The following is a 21,889-nucleotide window of genomic DNA, read 5'->3' as shown; positions in this document are numbered from 1 at the left end:
ACACAGTTGCAGATGAATAGAAAGTCAGTCAGATTGAGTTCCAGATGCAGACAATGGCAAATACTTGGAGATCGATAGCCTCTTGGGATCATGAAGTCCTGTGAACAAGTAAGACAAAGAAGAAAATCAAAATATGAAAAGAAACGGAATGCTTACTTACCGATTACACAGTTGCAGATGAAAACATAGCCATTAAGAAAGAATTTCAGATGCAGACAACCTCGTACAGCTGGACATGGATAGCCTCTTGGGATCATGAAGTCCTGTGAACAAGTAAGCCAAAGAAGAAAATCAAAATATGAAAAGAAATTGTATGTATACTTACCTGTAACACAGTTGCAGATGAATACACAGCCAATAAGACGTAAAATCCAGATGCAGACAACGGCAAACAGCTGGAGATGAATAGTCTCTTGGGATCATGAGGTCCTGTGAATAAGACAAAAAAAAGTCAATACATGAAAACAAACTGAATGTATACTTACCTGTTACACAGTTGCAGATGAAAAGAAACGGAATGTATACTTATCTGTTGCACAGTTGCAGATGAATAGAAAGTCAGTCAGATTGAGTTCCAGATGCAGACAACGGCAAACACTTGGAGATCTATAGCCTCTTGGGATCATGAAGTCCTGTCAAGAAGTAAGACAAAGAAGAAAATCAAAACATGAAAACAAACTGAATGTATACTTACCTTTTACACAGTTGCAGATGAATACACAAGTCAAGTCAAGTCAAGTCAAGTGGGTTTATTGTCATTTCAACTACATACAGAGTACACAGTGAAACGAAACAACGTTCCTCCCGGACCATGGTGCAACATAGACAGTGCATACAAGACACAAGTGCAACACAAACAAACAAGTGCGGACAGACAACACAGTACAGACAGAGGATAATAAATAATGACTGTAGTGTGCAAGTTGTGCAATGTGCGATAAATAGAGTCCAGTGAGGTAGTAAAGTCAGTCAGTAAGAAAGAATTCCAGTTGCAGACAACCACATACAGCTGGACATAGACAGTCTCTTGGGATAATGAAGTCCTGTGAATAAGTAAGACAAATAAGAAAGTCAATACATGAAAAGAAACTGAATGTATACTTACCAGTTGCACAGTTGCAGATGAATAGAAAATCAGTCAGATTGAGTTCCAGATGCAGACAACCACATCCAACTGGACATGGATAGTCTCTTAGGTTCATGAGGTCCTGTAAACAAGACAAAGAAGAAAGTAAATACATGAAAAGAAACTGAATGTATACTTACGTATTACACAGTTGCAGATGAATAGAAAGTCAGTCAGATTGAGATCCAGATGCAGACAACGGCAAACACTTGGAGATCGATAGCCTCTTGGGATCATGAAGTCATGTGAACAAGTAAGACTAAGAAGAAAGTCAATACGTGAAAAGAAACTGAAAGCTTACTTACCGATTACACAGTTGCAGATAAATTGAAAGTCAGTCAGATTGAGATCCAGATGCAGACAACGGCAAACACTTGGAGATCGATAGCCTCTTGGGATCATGAAGTCCTGTCAACAAGTAAGACAAAGAAGAAAGTCAATACATGAAAAGAAACTGAATGTTTACTTACCTGTTACACAGTTGCAGATGAATACACAGCCAGTAAGAAAGAACTCCAGATACAGACAACTACATACAGATGGACATGGATAGTGTCTTGCGATCATGAAGTCCTGTGAACAAGTAAAACAAAAAAAAAAGTCAAATCATGAAAAGAAACTGAATGCTTACTTACCGATTACATAGTTGCAGATGAAAAAAAGGCAGTAAGCTAGAGTTCCAGATTCAGACAACCATATACAGTTGATGTATAGTCTCTTGAGATCATGAGGTCCTCTGAAAGGGACAAAATGAAAGTCAATACATGAAAAGAAATGGAATGTATACTTACCTTTTACACAGTTGCAGACTAATACACAGCCAGTAAGAAAGACTTCCAGATGCAGACAACCACATACAGCTGGACTTGAATATCTCTTGGGATCATGAAGTCCTGACAAAGAGTAAGACAAAGATGAAAATCAAAATATGAAAAGAAACTGAATGTATACTTACCTGTTACACAGTTGCAGATGAAAAAAAGGCCAGTAAGCCGGATTTCCAGATGCAGACAACCATATACAGTTGATGTAAAGTCTCTTGGGATGACGAGGTCCTGTGAACAAGTAAAACAATGAAGAAAGTTAATACATGAAAAGAAATTGAATGTTTACTTACCTGTTACACAATTGCAGATGAATACACAGCAAGAAAGAAAGAATTCCAGATGCAGACAACATACAGCTGGACATGGACAGTCTCTTGGGAACATGAAGGCCTGTGAACAAGTAAGACAAAGAAGAAAGTCAATACATGAAAAGAAACTGAATGTATACTTACTTGTTACACAGTTGCAGATGAAAAAAAAAAAAAAAAACGTAAGCCAGAGTTCCAGATTCAGACAACCATATACAGTTGATGTATAGCCTCTTGGGATCACAAAATCCTGTGAACAAGTAAGACAAAGAAGGAAGTCAATAAATGAAAATAAACTGAATGCTTACTTACCGATTACACAGATGCAGATGAATAGAAAATCAGTCAGATTGAGATCCAGATGCAGACAACGGCAAACACTTGGAGATCGACAGACTCTTGGGATCATGAGGTCCTGTAAACAAGACAAAAAGAAATTCAATACATGAAAAGAAACTGAATGTATACTTACCTGTTACACAGTTGCAGATGAATACACAGCCAATAAGACGAAAAATCCAGATGCAGACAACCACATACAGCTGGACATGGACAGTCTCTTGGGATCATGAAGTCCTGTGAACAAGTAAGACAAAGAAGAAAATCAAAATATGAAAAGAAACTGAATGTTTACTTACCTGTAACACAGTTGCAGATGATTACACAGCCAATAACACGAAAAATCCAGATGCAGAAAACCACATACAGCTGGACATCGATAGGCTCTTGGGATCATGAAATCCTATAAACAAGACAAAAAGAAGTCAATACATGAAAAGAAACTGAATGTATACTTACCTGTTGCAAAGTTGCAGATAAATACAAAGCCAGTAAGAAAGAGTTCCAGATGCAGACAACCACATACAGCTGGACAAGGACAGTCTCTTGGGATCATGAAGTCCTGTGAACAAGTAAGACAAAGAAGAAAGTCAATACATGGAAAGAAACTGAATGTATACTTACCTGTTACAAAGTTGCAGATGAATACAAATCCAGTAAGAAAGAATTCCAGATGCAGACAACCACATCCAGCTGGACATGGATAGTCTCTTGGGATCATGAGGTCCTGTAAACAATACAAAGAAGAAAGTCAATATATGAAAAGAAACTGAATATATACTTACCGATTACACAGTTGCAGATGAATAGAAAGTCAGTCAGATTGAGTTCCAGATGCAGACAATGGCAAATACTTGGAGATCGATAGCCTCTTGGGATCATGAAGTCCTGTGAACAAGTAAGACAAAGAAGAAAATCAAAATATGAAAAGAAACGGAATGCTTACTTACCGATTACACAGTTGCAGATGAAAACATAGCCATTAAGAAAGAATTTCAGATGCAGACAACCTCGTACAGCTGGACATGGATAGCCTCTTGGGATCATGAAGTCCTGTGAACAAGTAAGCCAAAGAAGAAAATCAAAATATGAAAAGAAATTGTATGTATACTTACCTGTAACACAGTTGCAGATGAATACACAGCCAATAAGACGTAAAATCCAGATGCAGACAACGGCAAACAGCTGGAGATGAATAGTCTCTTGGGATCATGAGGTCCTGTGAATAAGACAAAAAAAAGTCAATACATGAAAACAAACTGAATGTATACTTACCTGTTACACAGTTGCAGATGAAAAGAAACGGAATGTATACTTATCTGTTGCACAGTTGCAGATGAATAGAAAGTCAGTCAGATTGAGTTCCAGATGCAGACAACGGCAAACACTTGGAGATCTATAGCCTCTTGGGATCATGAAGTCCTGTCAAGAAGTAAGACAAAGAAGAAAATCAAAACATGAAAACAAACTGAATGTATACTTACCTTTTACACAGTTGCAGATGAATACACAAGTCAAGTCAAGTCAAGTCAAGTGGGTTTATTGTCATTTCAACTACATACAGAGTACACAGTGAAACGAAACAACGTTCCTCCCGGACCATGGTGCAACATAGACAGTGCATACAAGACACAAGTGCAACACAAACAAACAAGTGCGGACAGACAACACAGTACAGACAGAGGATAATAAATAATGACTGTAGTGTGCAAGTTGTGCAATGTGCGATAAATAGAGTCCAGTGAGGTAGTAAAGTCAGTCAGTAAGAAAGAATTCCAGTTGCAGACAACCACATACAGCTGGACATAGACAGTCTCTTGGGATAATGAAGTCCTGTGAATAAGTAAGACAAATAAGAAAGTCAATACATGAAAAGAAACTGAATGTATACTTACCAGTTGCACAGTTGCAGATGAATAGAAAATCAGTCAGATTGAGTTCCAGATGCAGACAACCACATCCAACTGGACATGGATAGTCTCTTAGGTTCATGAGGTCCTGTAAACAAGACAAAGAAGAAAGTAAATACATGAAAAGAAACTGAATGTATACTTACCCGTTACAAAGTTGCAGATGAATACAAATCTAGTAAGAAAGAATTCCAGATGCAGACAACCACATCCAACTGGACATGGATAGTCTCTTAGAATCATGAGGTCCTGTAAACAAGACAAAGAAGAAAGTAAATACATGAAAAGAAACTGAATGTATACTTACGTATTACACAGTTGCAGATGAATAGAAAGTCAGTCAGATTGAGATCCAGATGCAGACAACGGCAAACACTTGGAGATCGATAGCCTCTTGGGATCATGAAGTCATGTGAACAAGTAAGACTAAGAAGAAAGTCAATACGTGAAAAGAAACTGAAAGCTTACTTACCGATTACACAGTTGCAGATAAATTGAAAGTCAGTCAGATTGAGATCCAGATGCAGACAACGGCAAACACTTGGAGATCGATAGCCTCTTGGGATCATGAAGTCCTGTCAACAAGTAAGACAAAGAAGAAAGTCAATACATGAAAAGAAACTGAATGTTTACTTACCTGTTACACAGTTGCAGATGAATACACAGCCAGTAAGAAAGAACTCCAGATACAGACAACTACATACAGATGGACATGGATAGTGTCTTGCGATCATGAAGTCCTGTGAACAAGTAAAACAAAAAAAAAAGTCAAATCATGAAAAGAAACTGAATGCTTACTTACCGATTACATAGTTGCAGATGAAAAAAAGCCAGTAAGCTAGAGTTCCAGATTCAGACAACCATATACAGTTGATGTATAGTCTCTTGAGATCATGAGGTCCTCTGAAAGGGACAAAATGAAAGTCAATACATGAAAAGAAATGGAATGTATACTTACCTTTTACACAGTTGCAGACTAATACACAGCCAGTAAGAAAGACTTCCAGATGCAGACAACCACATACAGCTGGACTTGAATATCTCTTGGGATCATGAAGTCCTGACAAAGAGTAAGACAAAGATGAAAATCAAAATATGAAAAGAAACTGAATGTATACTTACCTGTTACACAGTTGCAGATGAAAAAAAGGCCAGTAAGCCGGATTTCCAGATGCAGACAACCATATACAGTTGATGTAAAGTCTCTTGGGATGACGAGGTCCTGTGAACAAGTAAAACAATGAAGAAAGTTAATACATGAAAAGAAATTGAATGTTTACTTACCTGTTACACAATTGCAGATGAATACACAGCAAGAAAGAAAGAATTCCAGATGCAGACAACATACAGCTGGACATGGACAGTCTCTTGGGAACATGAAGGCCTGTGAACAAGTAAGACAAAGAAGAAAGTCAATACATGAAAAGAAACTGAATGTATACTTACTTGTTACACAGTTGCAGATGAAAAAAAAAAAAAAAAACGTAAGCCAGAGTTCCAGATTCAGACAACCATATACAGTTGATGTATAGCCTCTTGGGATCACAAAATCCTGTGAACAAGTAAGACAAAGAAGGAAGTCAATAAATGAAAATAAACTGAATGCTTACTTACCGATTACACAGATGCAGATGAATAGAAAATCAGTCAGATTGAGATCCAGATGCAGACAACGGCAAACACTTGGAGATCGACAGACTCTTGGGATCATGAGGTCCTGTAAACAAGACAAAAAGAAATTCAATACATGAAAAGAAACTGAATGTATACTTACCTGTTACACAGTTGCAGATGAATACACAGCCAATAAGACGAAAAATCCAGATGCAGACAACCACATACAGCTGGACATGGACAGTCTCTTGGGATCATGAAGTCCTGTGAACAAGTAAGACAAAGAAGAAAATCAAAATATGAAAAGAAACTGAATGTTTACTTACCTGTAACACAGTTGCAGATGATTACACAGCCAATAACACGAAAAATCCAGATGCAGAAAACCACATACAGCTGGACATCGATAGGCTCTTGGGATCATGAAATCCTATAAACAAGACAAAAAGAAGTCAATACATGAAAAGAAACTGAATGTATACTTACCTGTTGCAAAGTTGCAGATAAATACAAAGCCAGTAAGAAAGAGTTCCAGATGCAGACAACCACATACAGCTGGACAAGGACAGTCTCTTGGGATCATGAAGTCCTGTGAACAAGTAAGACAAAGAAGAAAGTCAATACATGGAAAGAAACTGAATGTATACTTACCTGTTACAAAGTTGCAGATGAATACAAATCCAGTAAGAAAGAATTCCAGATGCAGACAACCACATCCAGCTGGACATGGATAGTCTCTTGGGATCATGAGGTCCTGTAAACAATACAAAGAAGAAAGTCAATATATGAAAAGAAACTGAATATATACTTACCGATTACACAGTTGCAGATGAATAGAAAGTCAGTCAGATTGAGTTCCAGATGCAGACAATGGCAAATACTTGGAGATCGATAGCCTCTTGGGATCATGAAGTCCTGTGAACAAGTAAGACAAAGAAGAAAATCAAAATATGAAAAGAAACGGAATGCTTACTTACCGATTACACAGTTGCAGATGAAAACATAGCCATTAAGAAAGAATTTCAGATGCAGACAACCTCGTACAGCTGGACATGGATAGCCTCTTGGGATCATGAAGTCCTGTGAACAAGTAAGCCAAAGAAGAAAATCAAAATATGAAAAGAAATTGTATGTATACTTACCTGTAACACAGTTGCAGATGAATACACAGCCAATAAGACGTAAAATCCAGATGCAGACAACGGCAAACAGCTGGAGATGAATAGTCTCTTGGGATCATGAGGTCCTGTGAATAAGACAAAAAAAAGTCAATACATGAAAACAAACTGAATGTATACTTACCTGTTACACAGTTGCAGATGAAAAGAAACGGAATGTATACTTATCTGTTGCACAGTTGCAGATGAATAGAAAGTCAGTCAGATTGAGTTCCAGATGCAGACAACGGCAAACACTTGGAGATCTATAGCCTCTTGGGATCATGAAGTCCTGTCAAGAAGTAAGACAAAGAAGAAAATCAAAACATGAAAACAAACTGAATGTATACTTACCTTTTACACAGTTGCAGATGAATACACAAGTCAAGTCAAGTCAAGTCAAGTGGGTTTATTGTCATTTCAACTACATACAGAGTACACAGTGAAACGAAACAACGTTCCTCCCGGACCATGGTGCAACATAGACAGTGCATACAAGACACAAGTGCAACACAAACAAACAAGTGCGGACAGACAACACAGTACAGACAGAGGATAATAAATAATGACTGTAGTGTGCAAGTTGTGCAATGTGCGATAAATAGAGTCCAGTGAGGTAGTAAAGTCAGTCAGTAAGAAAGAATTCCAGTTGCAGACAACCACATACAGCTGGACATAGACAGTCTCTTGGGATAATGAAGTCCTGTGAATAAGTAAGACAAATAAGAAAGTCAATACATGAAAAGAAACTGAATGTATACTTACCAGTTGCACAGTTGCAGATGAATAGAAAATCAGTCAGATTGAGTTCCAGATGCAGACAACCACATCCAACTGGACATGGATAGTCTCTTAGGTTCATGAGGTCCTGTAAACAAGACAAAGAAGAAAGTAAATACATGAAAAGAAACTGAATGTATACTTACCCGTTACAAAGTTGCAGATGAATACAAATCTAGTAAGAAAGAATTCCAGATGCAGACAACCACATCCAACTGGACATGGATAGTCTCTTAGAATCATGAGGTCCTGTAAACAAGACAAAGAAGAAAGTAAATACATGAAAAGAAACTGAATGTATACTTACGTATTACACAGTTGCAGATGAATAGAAAGTCAGTCAGATTGAGATCCAGATGCAGACAACGGCAAACACTTGGAGATCGATAGCCTCTTGGGATCATGAAGTCATGTGAACAAGTAAGACTAAGAAGAAAGTCAATACGTGAAAAGAAACTGAAAGCTTACTTACCGATTACACAGTTGCAGATAAATTGAAAGTCAGTCAGATTGAGATCCAGATGCAGACAACGGCAAACACTTGGAGATCGATAGCCTCTTGGGATCATGAAGTCCTGTCAACAAGTAAGACAAAGAAGAAAGTCAATACATGAAAAGAAACTGAATGTTTACTTACCTGTTACACAGTTGCAGATGAATACACAGCCAGTAAGAAAGAACTCCAGATACAGACAACTACATACAGATGGACATGGATAGTGTCTTGCGATCATGAAGTCCTGTGAACAAGTAAAACAAAAAAAAAAGTCAAATCATGAAAAGAAACTGAATGCTTACTTACCGATTACATAGTTGCAGATGAAAAAAAGCCAGTAAGCTAGAGTTCCAGATTCAGACAACCATATACAGTTGATGTATAGTCTCTTGAGATCATGAGGTCCTCTGAAAGGGACAAAATGAAAGTCAATACATGAAAAGAAATGGAATGTATACTTACCTTTTACACAGTTGCAGACTAATACACAGCCAGTAAGAAAGACTTCCAGATGCAGACAACCACATACAGCTGGACTTGAATATCTCTTGGGATCATGAAGTCCTGACAAAGAGTAAGACAAAGATGAAAATCAAAATATGAAAAGAAACTGAATGTATACTTACCTGTTACACAGTTGCAGATGAAAAAAAGGCCAGTAAGCCGGATTTCCAGATGCAGACAACCATATACAGTTGATGTAAAGTCTCTTGGGATGACGAGGTCCTGTGAACAAGTAAAACAATGAAGAAAGTTAATACATGAAAAGAAACTGAATGTTTACTTACCTGTTACACAATTGCAGATGAATACACAGCAAGAAAGAAAGAATTCCAGATGCAGACAACATACAGCTGGACATGGACAGTCTCTTGGGAACATGAAGGCCTGTGAACAAGTAAGACAAAGAAGAAAGTCAATACATGAAAAGAAACTGAATGTATACTTACTTGTTACACAGTTGCAGATGAAAAAAAAAAAAAAAAACGTAAGCCAGAGTTCCAGATTCAGACAACCATATACAGTTGATGTATAGCCTCTTGGGATCACAAAATCCTGTGAACAAGTAAGACAAAGAAGGAAGTCAATAAATGAAAATAAACTGAATGCTTACTTACCGATTACACAGATGCAGATGAATAGAAAATCAGTCAGATTGAGATCCAGATGCAGACAACGGCAAACACTTGGAGATCGACAGACTCTTGGGATCATGAGGTCCTGTAAACAAGACAAAAAGAAATTCAATACATGAAAAGAAACTGAATGTATACTTACCTGTTACACAGTTGCAGATGAATACACAGCCAATAAGACGAAAAATCCAGATGCAGACAACCACATACAGCTGGATATGGACAGTCTCTTGGGATCATGAAGTCCTGTGAACAAGTAAGACAGAAGAAAATCAAAATATGAAAAGAAACTGAACGTATACTTACCTGTTACACAGTTGCAGATGAATAGAAAGACAGTCAGATTGAGTTCCAGATGCAGACAACGGCAAACAGCTGGAGATGAATAGTCTTTTGGGATCATGAGGTCCTGTAAACAAGACAAAAAGAAAGTCAATACATGAAAAGAAACCGAATGTATACTTACCTGTTAAACAGTTGCAGATGAATACACAGCCAATAAGACGTAAAATCCAGATGCAGATGAATAGTCTCTTGGGCTCATGAGGTCCTGTAAACAAGACAAAGAAGAAAGTCAATGCAGGAAAAGAAACGGAATGTATACTGACCTGTTACACAGTTGCAGATGAATATACAGCCAGTAAGAAAGAAATCCAGATGCAGACAACCACATACAGCTGGACATTGACAGTCTCTTGAGATCATGAAGTCCTGTGAATAAGTAAGACAAAGAAGAAAGTCAATACTTGAAAAGAAACTGAATGCTTACTTAGCAATTACACAGTTGCAGATGAATAGAAAGTCAGTCAGATTGAGATCCAGATGCAGACGACGGCAAACACTTGGAGATCGATAGCCTCTTGGGATCACGAAGTCCTGTCAACACGACAAAGAAGAAAATCAAAATATGAAAAGAAACTGAATGCTTACTTACCATTTACACAGTTGCAGGTGAATAGAAAGTCAGTCAGATTGAGATCCAGATGCACACAACGGCAAACACTTGGAGATCGATAGCCTCTTGGGATCATGAAGTCCTGTGAACAAGTAAGACAAAGAAGAAAATCAAAATATGAAAAGAAACTGAATGTTTACTTACCTGTAACACAGTTGCAGATGATTACACAGCCAATAACACGAAAAATCCAGATGCAGACAACGGCAAACAGCTGGAGATGAATAGTCTCTTGGGATCATGAGGTCCTGTAAACAAAAGAAACTGAATGCTTTTCTACCGATTACACAGTTGCAGATGAATACACAGTCAGTAAGAAAAAATTCCAGATGCAGAAAACCACATACAGCTGGACATCGATAGGCTCTTGGGATCATGAAATCCTATAAACAAGACAAAAAGAAGTCAATACATGAAAAGAAACTGAATGTATACTTACCTGTTGCAAAGTTGCAGATGAATACAAAGCCAGTAAGAAAGAGTTCCAGATGCAGACAACCACATACAGCTGGACAAGGACAGTCTCTTGGGATCATGAAGTCCTGTGAACAAGTAAGACAAAGAAGAAAGTCAATACATGGAAAGAAACTGAATGTATACTTACCTGTTACAAAGTTGCAGATGAATACAAATCCAGTAAGAAAGAATTCCAGATGCAGACAACCACATCCAGCTGGGCATGGATAGTCTCTTGGGATCATGAGGTCCTGTAAACAATACAAAGAAGAAAGTCAATATATGAAAAGAAACTGAATATATACTTACCGATTACACAGTTGTAGATGAATAGAAAGTCAGTCAGATTGAGTTCCAGATGCAGACAATGGCAAATACTTGGAGATCGATAGCCTCTTGGGATCATGAAGTCCTGTGAACAAGTAAGACAAAGAAGAAAATCAAAATATGAAAAGAAACGGAATGCTTACTTACCGATTACACAGTTGCAGATGAAAACATAGCCATTAAGAAAGAATTTCAGATGCAGACAACCTCGTACAGCTGGACATGGATAGCCTCTTGGGATCATAAAGTCCTGTGAACAAGTAAGCCAAAGAAGAAAATCAAAATATGAAAAGAAATTGTATGTATACTTACCTGTAACACAGTTGCAGATGAATACACAGCCAATAAGACGTAAAATCCAGATGCAGACAACGGCAAACAGCTGGAGATGAATAGTCTCTTGGGATCATGAGGTCCTGTGAATAAGACAAAAAAAAGTCAATACATGAAAACAAACTGAATGTATACTTACCTGTTACACAGTTGCAGATGAAAAGAAACGGAATGTATACTTATCTGTTGCACAGTTGCAGATGAATAGAAAGTCAGTCAGATTGAGTTCCAGATGCAGACAACGGCAAACACTTGGAGATCTATAGCCTCTTGGGATCATGAAGTCCTGTCAAGAAGTAAGACAAAGAAGAAAATCAAAACATGAAAACAAACTGAATGTATACTTACCTTTTACACAGTTGCAGATGAATACACAAGTCAAGTCAAGTCAAGTCAAGTGGGTTTATTGTCATTTCAACTACATACAGAGTACACAGTGAAACGAAACAACGTTCCTCCCGGACCATGGTGCAACATAGACAGTGCATACAAGACACAAGTGCAACACAAACAAACAAGTGCGGACAGACAACACAGTACAGACAGAGGATAATAAATAATGACTGTAGTGTGCAAGTTGTGCAATGTGCGATAAATAGAGTCCAGTGAGGTAGTAAAGTCAGTCAGTAAGAAAGAATTCCAGTTGCAGACAACCACATACATCTGGACATGGATAGTCTCTTAGGTTCATGAGGTCCTGTAAACAAGACAAAGAAGAAAGTAAATACATGAAAAGAAACTGAATGTATACTTACCTGTTACAAAGTTGCAGATGAATACAAATCTAGTAAGAAAGAATTCCAGATGCAGACAACCACATCCAACTGGACATGGATAGTCTCTTAGAATCATGAGGTCCTGTAAACAAGACAAAGAAGAAAGTAAATACATGAAAAGAAACTGAATGTATACTTACCTGTTACACAGTTGCAGATGAATAGAAAATCAGTCAGATTGAGTTCCAGATGCAGACAACCACATCCAACTGGACATGGATAGTCTCTTAGGTTCATGAGGTCCTGTAAACAAGACAAAGAAGAAAGTAAATACATGAAAAGAAACTGAATGTATACTTACCTGTTACAAAGTTGCAGATGAATACAAATCTAGTAAGAAAGAATTCCAGATGCAGACAACCACATCCAACTGGACATGGATAGTCTCTTAGAATCATGAGGTCCTGTAAACAAGACAAAGAAGAAAGTAAATACATGAAAAGAAACTGAATGTATACTTACCTGTTACACAGTTGCAGATGAATAGAAAGTCAGTCAGATTGAGATCCAGATGCAGACAACGGCAAACACTTGGAGATCGATAGCCTCTTGGGATCATGAAGTCCTGTGAACAAGTAAGACAAAGAAGAAAATCAAAATATGAAAAGAAACTGAATGTTTACTTACCTGTAAAACAGTTGCAGATGAATACACAGCCAATAAGACGAAAAATCCAGATGCATTTGAATAGTCTCTTGGGATCACAAGGTCCTGTGAACAAGTAAGACAAAGAAGAAAGTCAATACATGAAAAGAAACGGAATGTATACTTACCTATTGCACAGTTGCAGATGAATAGAACGTCAGTCAGATTGAGATCCAGATGCAGACAACGGCAAACACTTGGAGATCGATAGCCTCTTGGGATCATGAGGTCCTGTAAACAAGATAAAAAGAAAGTCAATACATGAAAAGAAACTGAATGTATACTTACCTGTTACACTGTTGCAGATGAATACAAAGCCAATAAGATGAAAAATCCAGATGCAGATGAATATTCTCTTGGGATCATGAAGTCCTGTGAACAAGACAAAGATGAAAATCTAAATATGAAAAGAAACTGAATGTTTACTTACCTGTAACACAGTTGCAGACGAATACACAGCCAATAAGACGAAAAATTCAGATGCGGTTGAAAAGTCTCTTGGGATCACGAGGTCCTGTGAACATGTAAGACAAAGAAGAAAGTCAATACATGAAAAGAAACGGAATGCTTACTTACCGATTACACAGTTGCAGATGAAAACACAGCCAATAAGACGTAAAATCCAGATGCAGAAAACGGCAAACAGCTGGAGATGAATAGTCTCTTGGGATCACGAGGTCCTGTGAACATGTAAGACAAAGAAGAAAGTCAATACATGAAAAGAAACTGAATGTATACTTACCTGTTACAAAGTTGCAGATGAATACAAAGCCAATAAGAAAGAGTTCTAGATGAAGACAACCACATACAGCTGGACAAGGACAGTCTCTTTGGATTATGAAGTCCTGTGAACAAGTAAGACAAAGAAGAAAATCAAAATATGAAAAGAAACTGAATGTATACTTACGTGTAACACAGTTGCAGATGAATACACACCCAATAAGACATAAAATCCAGATGCAGAAAACGGCAAACAGGTGGAAATGAATAGTCTCTTGGGATCATGAGGTCCTGTAAACAAGTAAGACAAAGAAGAAAATCAAAATATGAAAAGAAACTGAATGTTTACTTACCTGTAACACAGTTGCAGATGAATACACAGCCAATAAGACAACAAATCCAGATGCAGATGAATAGTCTCTTGGGATCATGAGGTCCTGTAAACAAGACAAAGAAGAAAGTCAAAACATGAAAAGAAGCTGAAAGTATGCTTACCTGTTACACAGTTACAGATGAAAAGAAACGGAATGTATACTTACCTGTTGCACAGTTGCAGATGAATAGAAAGTCAGTCAGATTGAGTTCCAGATGCAGACAACGGCAAACACTTGGAGATCGATTGCCACTTGGGATCATGAACTCCTGTGAACAAGTAAGACAAAGAAGAAAATCAAAATATTATAAGAAATTGAATGTATACTTACCTATAACACAGTTGCAGATGAATACACAGCCAATAAGACGAAAAATCCAGATGCAGCTGAATAGTCTCTTGGGATCATGAGGTCCTGTAAACAAAACAAAAAAAAGTCAATACATGAATTGAAACGGAATGTATACTTACCTGTAACACAGTTGCAGATGAATACACAGCCAGTAAGAAAGAATTCCAGATGCAGACAACCACATCCAGCTGGACATGGAAAGTCTCTTGGGATCATGAGGTCCTGTAAACAAGACAAAGAAGAAAGTCAATACATGAAAAGAAACTGAATGTATACTTACCCGTTACACAGTTGCAGATGAATACACAGTCAGTAAGAAAGAATTCCAGATGCAGAAAACCACATACAGCTGGACATCGATAGGCTCTTGGGATCATGAAATCCTATTAACAAGACAAAGAAGAAAGTCAATACATGAAAAGAAACTGAATGTATACTTACCTGTTACAAAGTTGCAGATGAATACAAATCTAGTAAGAAAGAATTCCAGATGCAGATAACGGCAAACACTTGGAGATCGATAGCCTCTTGGGATCATGAAGTCCTGTGAACAAGTAAGACAAAGAAGAAAATCAAAATATGAAAAGAAACTGAATGTTTACTTACCTGTAAAACAGTTGCAGATGAATACACAGCCAATAAGACGAAAAATCCAGATGCATTTGAATAGTCTCTTGGGATCACAAGGTCCTGTGAACAAGTAAGACAAAAAAGAAAGTCAATACATGAAAAGAAACGGAATGTATACTTACCTATTGGACATTTGCAGATGAATAGAACGTCAGTCAGATTGAGTTCCAGATGCAGATAACGGCAAACACTTGGAGATCGATAGCCTCTTGGGATCATGAAGTCCTGTGAACAAGTAAGACAAAGAAGGAAATCAAAATATGAAAAGAAATTGAATGTATACTTACCTATAACACAGTTGCAGATGAATACACAGCCAATAAAACGTAAAATCCAGATGCAGACAACAGCAAACAGCTGGAGATGAATAGTCTCTTGGGATCATGAGGTCCTGTAAACAAGACAAAAAAAAGTCAATACATAAATAGAAACGGAATGTATACTTACCTGTTACACAGTTGCAGATGAATACACAGCCAGTAAGAAAGAGTTCCAGATGCAGACAACCACATACCGATAGACAAGGACAGTCTCTTGGGATCATGAAGTCCTGTGAACAAGTAAGACAGAGAAGAAAGTCAATACATGAAAAGAAACTGAATGTATACTTACCTGTTACACAGTTGCAAATGAATAGAACGTCAGTCAGATTGAGTTCCAGATGCAGACAACGGCAAACACTTGGAGATCGATAGCCTCTTGGGATCATGAAGTCCTGTCAAGAAGTAAGACAAAGAAGAAAATCAAAACATGAAAACAAACTGAATGTATACTTACCTGTTACACAGTTGCAGATGAATACCCAGTCAGTAAGAAAGAATTCCAGATGCAGACAATCACATACAGCTGGACATGGACAGTCTCTTGGGATCATGAAGTCCTGTGAATAAGTAAGACAAATAAGAAGGTCAATACAAGAAAAGAAACTGAATGTATACTTACCTGTTACACAGTTGCAGATGAAAAGAAACGGAATGTATACTTACCTGTTACACAGTTGCAGATGAAAAGAAATTGAATGTATACTTACCTATCACACAGTTGCAGATGAATACAGAGCCAATAAAATGTAAAATCCAGATGCAGACAACGGCAAAAAGCTGGAGATCTATAGCCTCTTGGGATCATGAGGTCCTGTAAACAAGACAAAAAGAAAGTCAATACATGAAAAGAAACTGAATGTATACTTGCCTATTACAAAGTTGCAGATGAATACAAAGCCAGTAAGAAAGAATTCCAGATGCAGACAACGACATCCAGCTGGACATGGATAGTCTCTTGGGATCATGAGGTCCTGTAAACAAGACAAAGAAGAAAGTCAATACATGAAAAGAAACCGAATGTATACTTACCTGTTACACAGTTGCAGATGAATACACAGCCAATAAGAGAAACAATCCAGATGCAGATGAATAGTCTCTTGGGATAATGAGGTCCTGTAAACAAGACAAAGAAGAAAGTCAATACATGAAAAGAAGCTGAATGTATACTTACCTGTTACAAAGTTGCAGATGAATACACAGCCATTAAGAAAGAATTCCAGATGTAGACAACCACAAATAATTGGACATGGACAGTCTCTTGGGATCATGAAGTCCTGTGAACAAGTGAGACAACGAAGAAAGTCAATACATGAAAAGAAACTGAATGTATACTTACCTGTTACACTGTTGCAGATGAATACACAGTCAGTAAGAAAGAATTTCAGATGCAGACAACCACATACAGCTGGACATCGATAGCCTCTTGGGATCATGAGGTCCTGTAAACAAGACAAAAAGAAAGTCAATACATGAAAAGAAACTGAATGTATACTTACCTGTTACACAGTTGCAGTTGAAAAAAAGCCAGTAAGCCAGAGTTCCAGATTCAGACATCCATATACATTTGATGTATAGTCTCTTGGGATCACGTGGTCCTGTGAACAAGTAAGACAAAGAAGAAAATCAAAATATGAGAAGAAACTGAATGTATACTTATCTGTAACACAGTTGCAGATGAATACACAGCCAATAAGACGTAAAATCCAGATGCAGATGAATAGTCTCTTTGGTTCATGAGGTCCTGTAAACAAGACAAAGAATAAAGTCAATACATTAAAAAAAACTGGATGCTGACTTACCGATTACACAGTTGCAGATGAATACACAGCCATTAAGAAAGAATTCCAGATTCAGACAACCACATACAGCTGGACATGGAAAGACTCCTTGGATCATGAAGTCCTGTCAACAAGTAAGACAAAGAAGAAAATCAAAATATGAAAAGAAACTGAATGTATACTTACCTGTTACACAGTTGCAGATGAATACACAGCCAAGAAGACGAAAAATCCAGATGCAGACAAAGGCAAACAGCTGGAGATGAATAGTCTCTTGGGATCATGAAGTCCTGTGAACAAGTAAGACAAAGAAGAATGTCAATACATGAAAAGAAGCTGAATGTATACTTACCTGTTACACAGTTGCAGATGAAAAAAAAGCCAGTAAGCCAGAGTTCCAGATTCACACAACCATATACAGTTGATGTATTGTCTCTTGGGATCATGAAGTCCTGTGAACAAGTAAGACAAAGAAGAAAGTCAAAACATGAAAAGAAACTGAATGTATACTTACCTATAACACAGTTGCAGATGAATACACAGCCAATAAAACGTAAAATCCAGATGCAGACAACAGCAAACAGCTGGAGATGAATAGTCTCTTGGGATCATGAGGTCCTGTAAACAAGACAAAAAAAAGTCAATACATAAATAGAAACGGAATGTATACTTACCTGTTACACAGTTGCAGATGAATACACAGCCAGTAAGAAAGAGTTCCAGATGCAGACAACGACATACCGATAGACAAGGACAGTCTCTTGGGATCATGAAGTCCTGTGAACAAGTAAGACAGAGAAGAAAGTCAATACATGAAAAGAAACTGAATGTATACTTACCTGTTACACAGTTGCAAATGAATAGAACGTCAGTCAGATTGAGTTCCAGATGCAGACAACGGCAAACACTTGGAGATCGATAGCCTCTTGGGATCATGAAGTCCTGTCAAGAAGTAAGACAAAGAAGAAAATCAAAACATGAAAACAAACTGAATGTATACTTACCTGTTACACAGTTGCAGATGAATACCCAGTCAGTAAGAAAGAATTCCAGATGCAGACAATCACATACAGCTGGACATGGACAGTCTCTTGGGATCATGAAGTCCTGTGAATAAGTAAGACAAATAAGAAGGTCAATACAAGAAAAGAAACTGAATGTATACTTACCTGTTACACAGTTGCAGATGAAAAGAAACGGAATGTATACTTACCTGTTACACAGTTGCAGATGAAAAGAAATTGAATGTATACTTACCTATCACACAGTTGCAGATGAATACAGAGCCAATAAAATGTAAAATCCAGATGCAGACAACGGCAAAAAGCTGGAGATCTATAGCCTCTTGGGATCATGAGGTCCTGTAAACAAGACAAAAAGAAAGTCAATACATGAAAAGAAACTGAATGTATACTTGCCTATTACAAAGTTGCAGATGAATACAAAGCCAGTAAGAAAGAATTCCAGATGCAGACAACGACATCCAGCTGGACATGGATAGTCTCTTGGGATCATGAGGTCCTGTAAACAAGACAAAGAAGAAAGTCAATACATGAAAAGAAACTGAATGTATACTTACCTGTTACACAGTTGCAGATGAATACACAGCCAATAAGAGAAACAATCCAGATGCAGATGAATAGTCTCTTGGGATAATGAGGTCCTGTAAACAAGACAAAGAAGAAAGTCAATACATGAAAAGAAGCTGAATGTATACTTACCTGTTACAAAGTTGCAGATGAATACACAGCCATTAAGAAAGAATTCCAGATGTAGACAACCACAAATAATTGGACATGGACAGTCTCTTGGGATCATGAAGTCCTGTGAACAAGTGAGACAACGAAGAAAGTCAATACATGAAAAGAAACTGAATGTATACTTACCTGTTACACTGTTGCAGATGAATACACAGTCAGTAAGAAAGAATTCCAGATGCAGACAACCACATACAGCTGGACATCGATAGCCTCTTGGGATCATGAGGTCCTGTAAACAAGACAAAAAGAAAGTCAATACATGAAAAGAAACTGAATGTATACTTACCTGTTACACAGTTGCAGTTGAAAAAAAGCCAGTAAGCCAGAGTTCCAGATTCAGACATCCATATACATTTGATGTATCGTCTCTTGGGATCACGTGGTCCTGTGAACAAGTAAGACAAAGAAGAAAGTCAATACATGAAAAGAAATTGAATGTATACTTACCTGTTACACAGTTGCAGATGAATAGAAAGTCAGTAAGATTGAGATCCTGATGCAGACAACGACAAACACTTGGAGATCGATAGCCTCTTGGGATCACAAAGTCCTGTGAACAAGTAAGACAAAGAAGAAAATCAAAATATGAGAAGAAACTGAATGTATACTTATCTGTAACACAGTTGCAGATGAATACACAGCCAATAAGACGTAAAATCCAGATGCAGATGAATAGTCTCTTTGGTTCATGAGGTCCTGTAAACAAGACAAAGAATAAAGTCAATACATTAAAAAAAACTGGATGCTGACTTACCGATTACACAGTTGCAGATGAATACACAGCCATTAAGAAAGAATTCCAGATTCAGACAACCACATACAGCTGGACATGGAAAGACTCCTTGGATCATGAAGTCCTGTCAACAAGTAAGACAAAGAAGAAAATCAAAATATGAAAAGAAACTGAATGTATACTTACCTGTTACACAGTTGCAGATGAATACACAGCCAAGACGACGAAAAATCCAGATGCAGACAAAGGCAAACAGCTGGAGATGAATAGTCTCTTGGGATCATGAAGTCCTGTGAACAAGTAAGACAAAGAAGAATGTCAATACATGAAAAGAAGCTGAATGTATACTTACCTGTTACACAGTTGCAGATGAAAAAAAAGCCAGTATGCCAGAGTTCCAGATTCACACAACCATATACAGTTGATGTATTGTCTCTTGGGATCATGAAGTCCTGTGAACAAGTAAGACAAAGAAGAAAGTCAAAACATGAAAAGAAACTGAATGTATACTTACCTGTTACACAGTTGCAGATGAAAAAAAAAGCTAGTAAGCCAGAGGTCCAGATGCAGATAAGAAACTGAATGCTTAGTTACAGATTAATAGAATTAGTTGCAGATGAATAGAAAGTCAGATTGAGTTCCAGATGCAGACAACGGAGGACACATTTCGCTGTACAATGTACACTGTACAGTGACAAATACGTGCACCTTACCTTACCTTGGGATCATGAGGTCCTGTAAACAAGAAAAAAAGAAAGTCAATACATGAAAAGAAACTGAATGCTTACTTACCGATTACACAGTTGGAGATGAATACACAGCCATTAAGAAAGAATTCCAGATGCAGACAATCACATCCAGCTGGACATGGATAGTCTCTTGGGATCATGAAGTCCTGTGAACAAGTAAGACAAAGAAGAAAGTCAATACATGAAAAGAAACTGAATGCTTACTTACCTTTTACAAACTTGCAGATGAATACAAATCCAGTAAGAAAGAAATCCAGATGCAGAAAACCACATACAGCTGGACATCGATAGCCTCTTGGGATCATGAAATCCTATAAACAAGACAAAAAGAAGTCAATACATGAAAAGAAACTAAATGTATACTTACCTGTTACACAGTTGCAGATGAAAAAAAAGCTAGTAAGCCAGAGTTCCAGATGCAGATAACCATATACAGTTGATGTATCGTCTCTTGGGATCACGATGTTCTGTGAACAAGTAAGATAAAGAAGAAAGTCAATACATGAAAAGAAACTGAATGCTTACTTACCGATTACACAGTTGCAGATGAATAGAAAGTCAGTCAGATTGAGATCCAGATGCAGACAACGGCAAACACTTGGAGATCGATAGCCTCTTGGGATCATGAAGTCCTGTCAACAAGTAAGACAAAGAAGAAAATCCAAATATGAAAAGAAACTGAATGTATACTTACCTGTAACACAGTTGCAGATTAATACACAGCCAATAAGATGAAAAATCAAGATGCAGACAATGGCAAACAGCTGGAGATGAATAGTCTCTTGGGATCATGAGGTCCTGTAAACAAGTAAGACAAAGAAGAAAGTCAATACATGAAAAGAAACTGAATGCTTACTTACCGATTACACAGTTGCAGATGAAAAAAATAAAGCCAGTAAACCAGAGTTCCAGATTCAGACAACCATATACAGTTGATTTATAGTCTCTTGGGATCATGAGGTACTGTGAACAAGTAAGACAAAGAAGAAAGTCAATACATGAAAAGAAACTGAATGTATACTTACCTGTTACACAGTTGCAGATGAATACACAGTCAGCAAGAAAGAATTCCAGATGCAGACAACCATATACAGCTGGAGATCGATAGCCTCTTGGGATCATGAGGTCCTGTAAACAAGACAAAAAGAAAGTCAATACATGAAAAGTAACTGAATTTATACTTACCTGTTACACTGTTGCAGATAAATACACAGTCAGTAAGAAAGAATTCCAGATGCAGACAACCACAAATAGCTGGACATGGACAGTCTCTTGGGATCATGAAG

The sequence above is a fragment of the Salminus brasiliensis genome, chromosome 6, assembly GCF_030463535.1.
Source record: "Salminus brasiliensis chromosome 6, fSalBra1.hap2, whole genome shotgun sequence".
Classification (NCBI taxonomy): Eukaryota; Metazoa; Chordata; class Actinopteri; order Characiformes; family Bryconidae; genus Salminus; species Salminus brasiliensis.
This window is presented reverse-complemented; position numbering follows the sequence as displayed.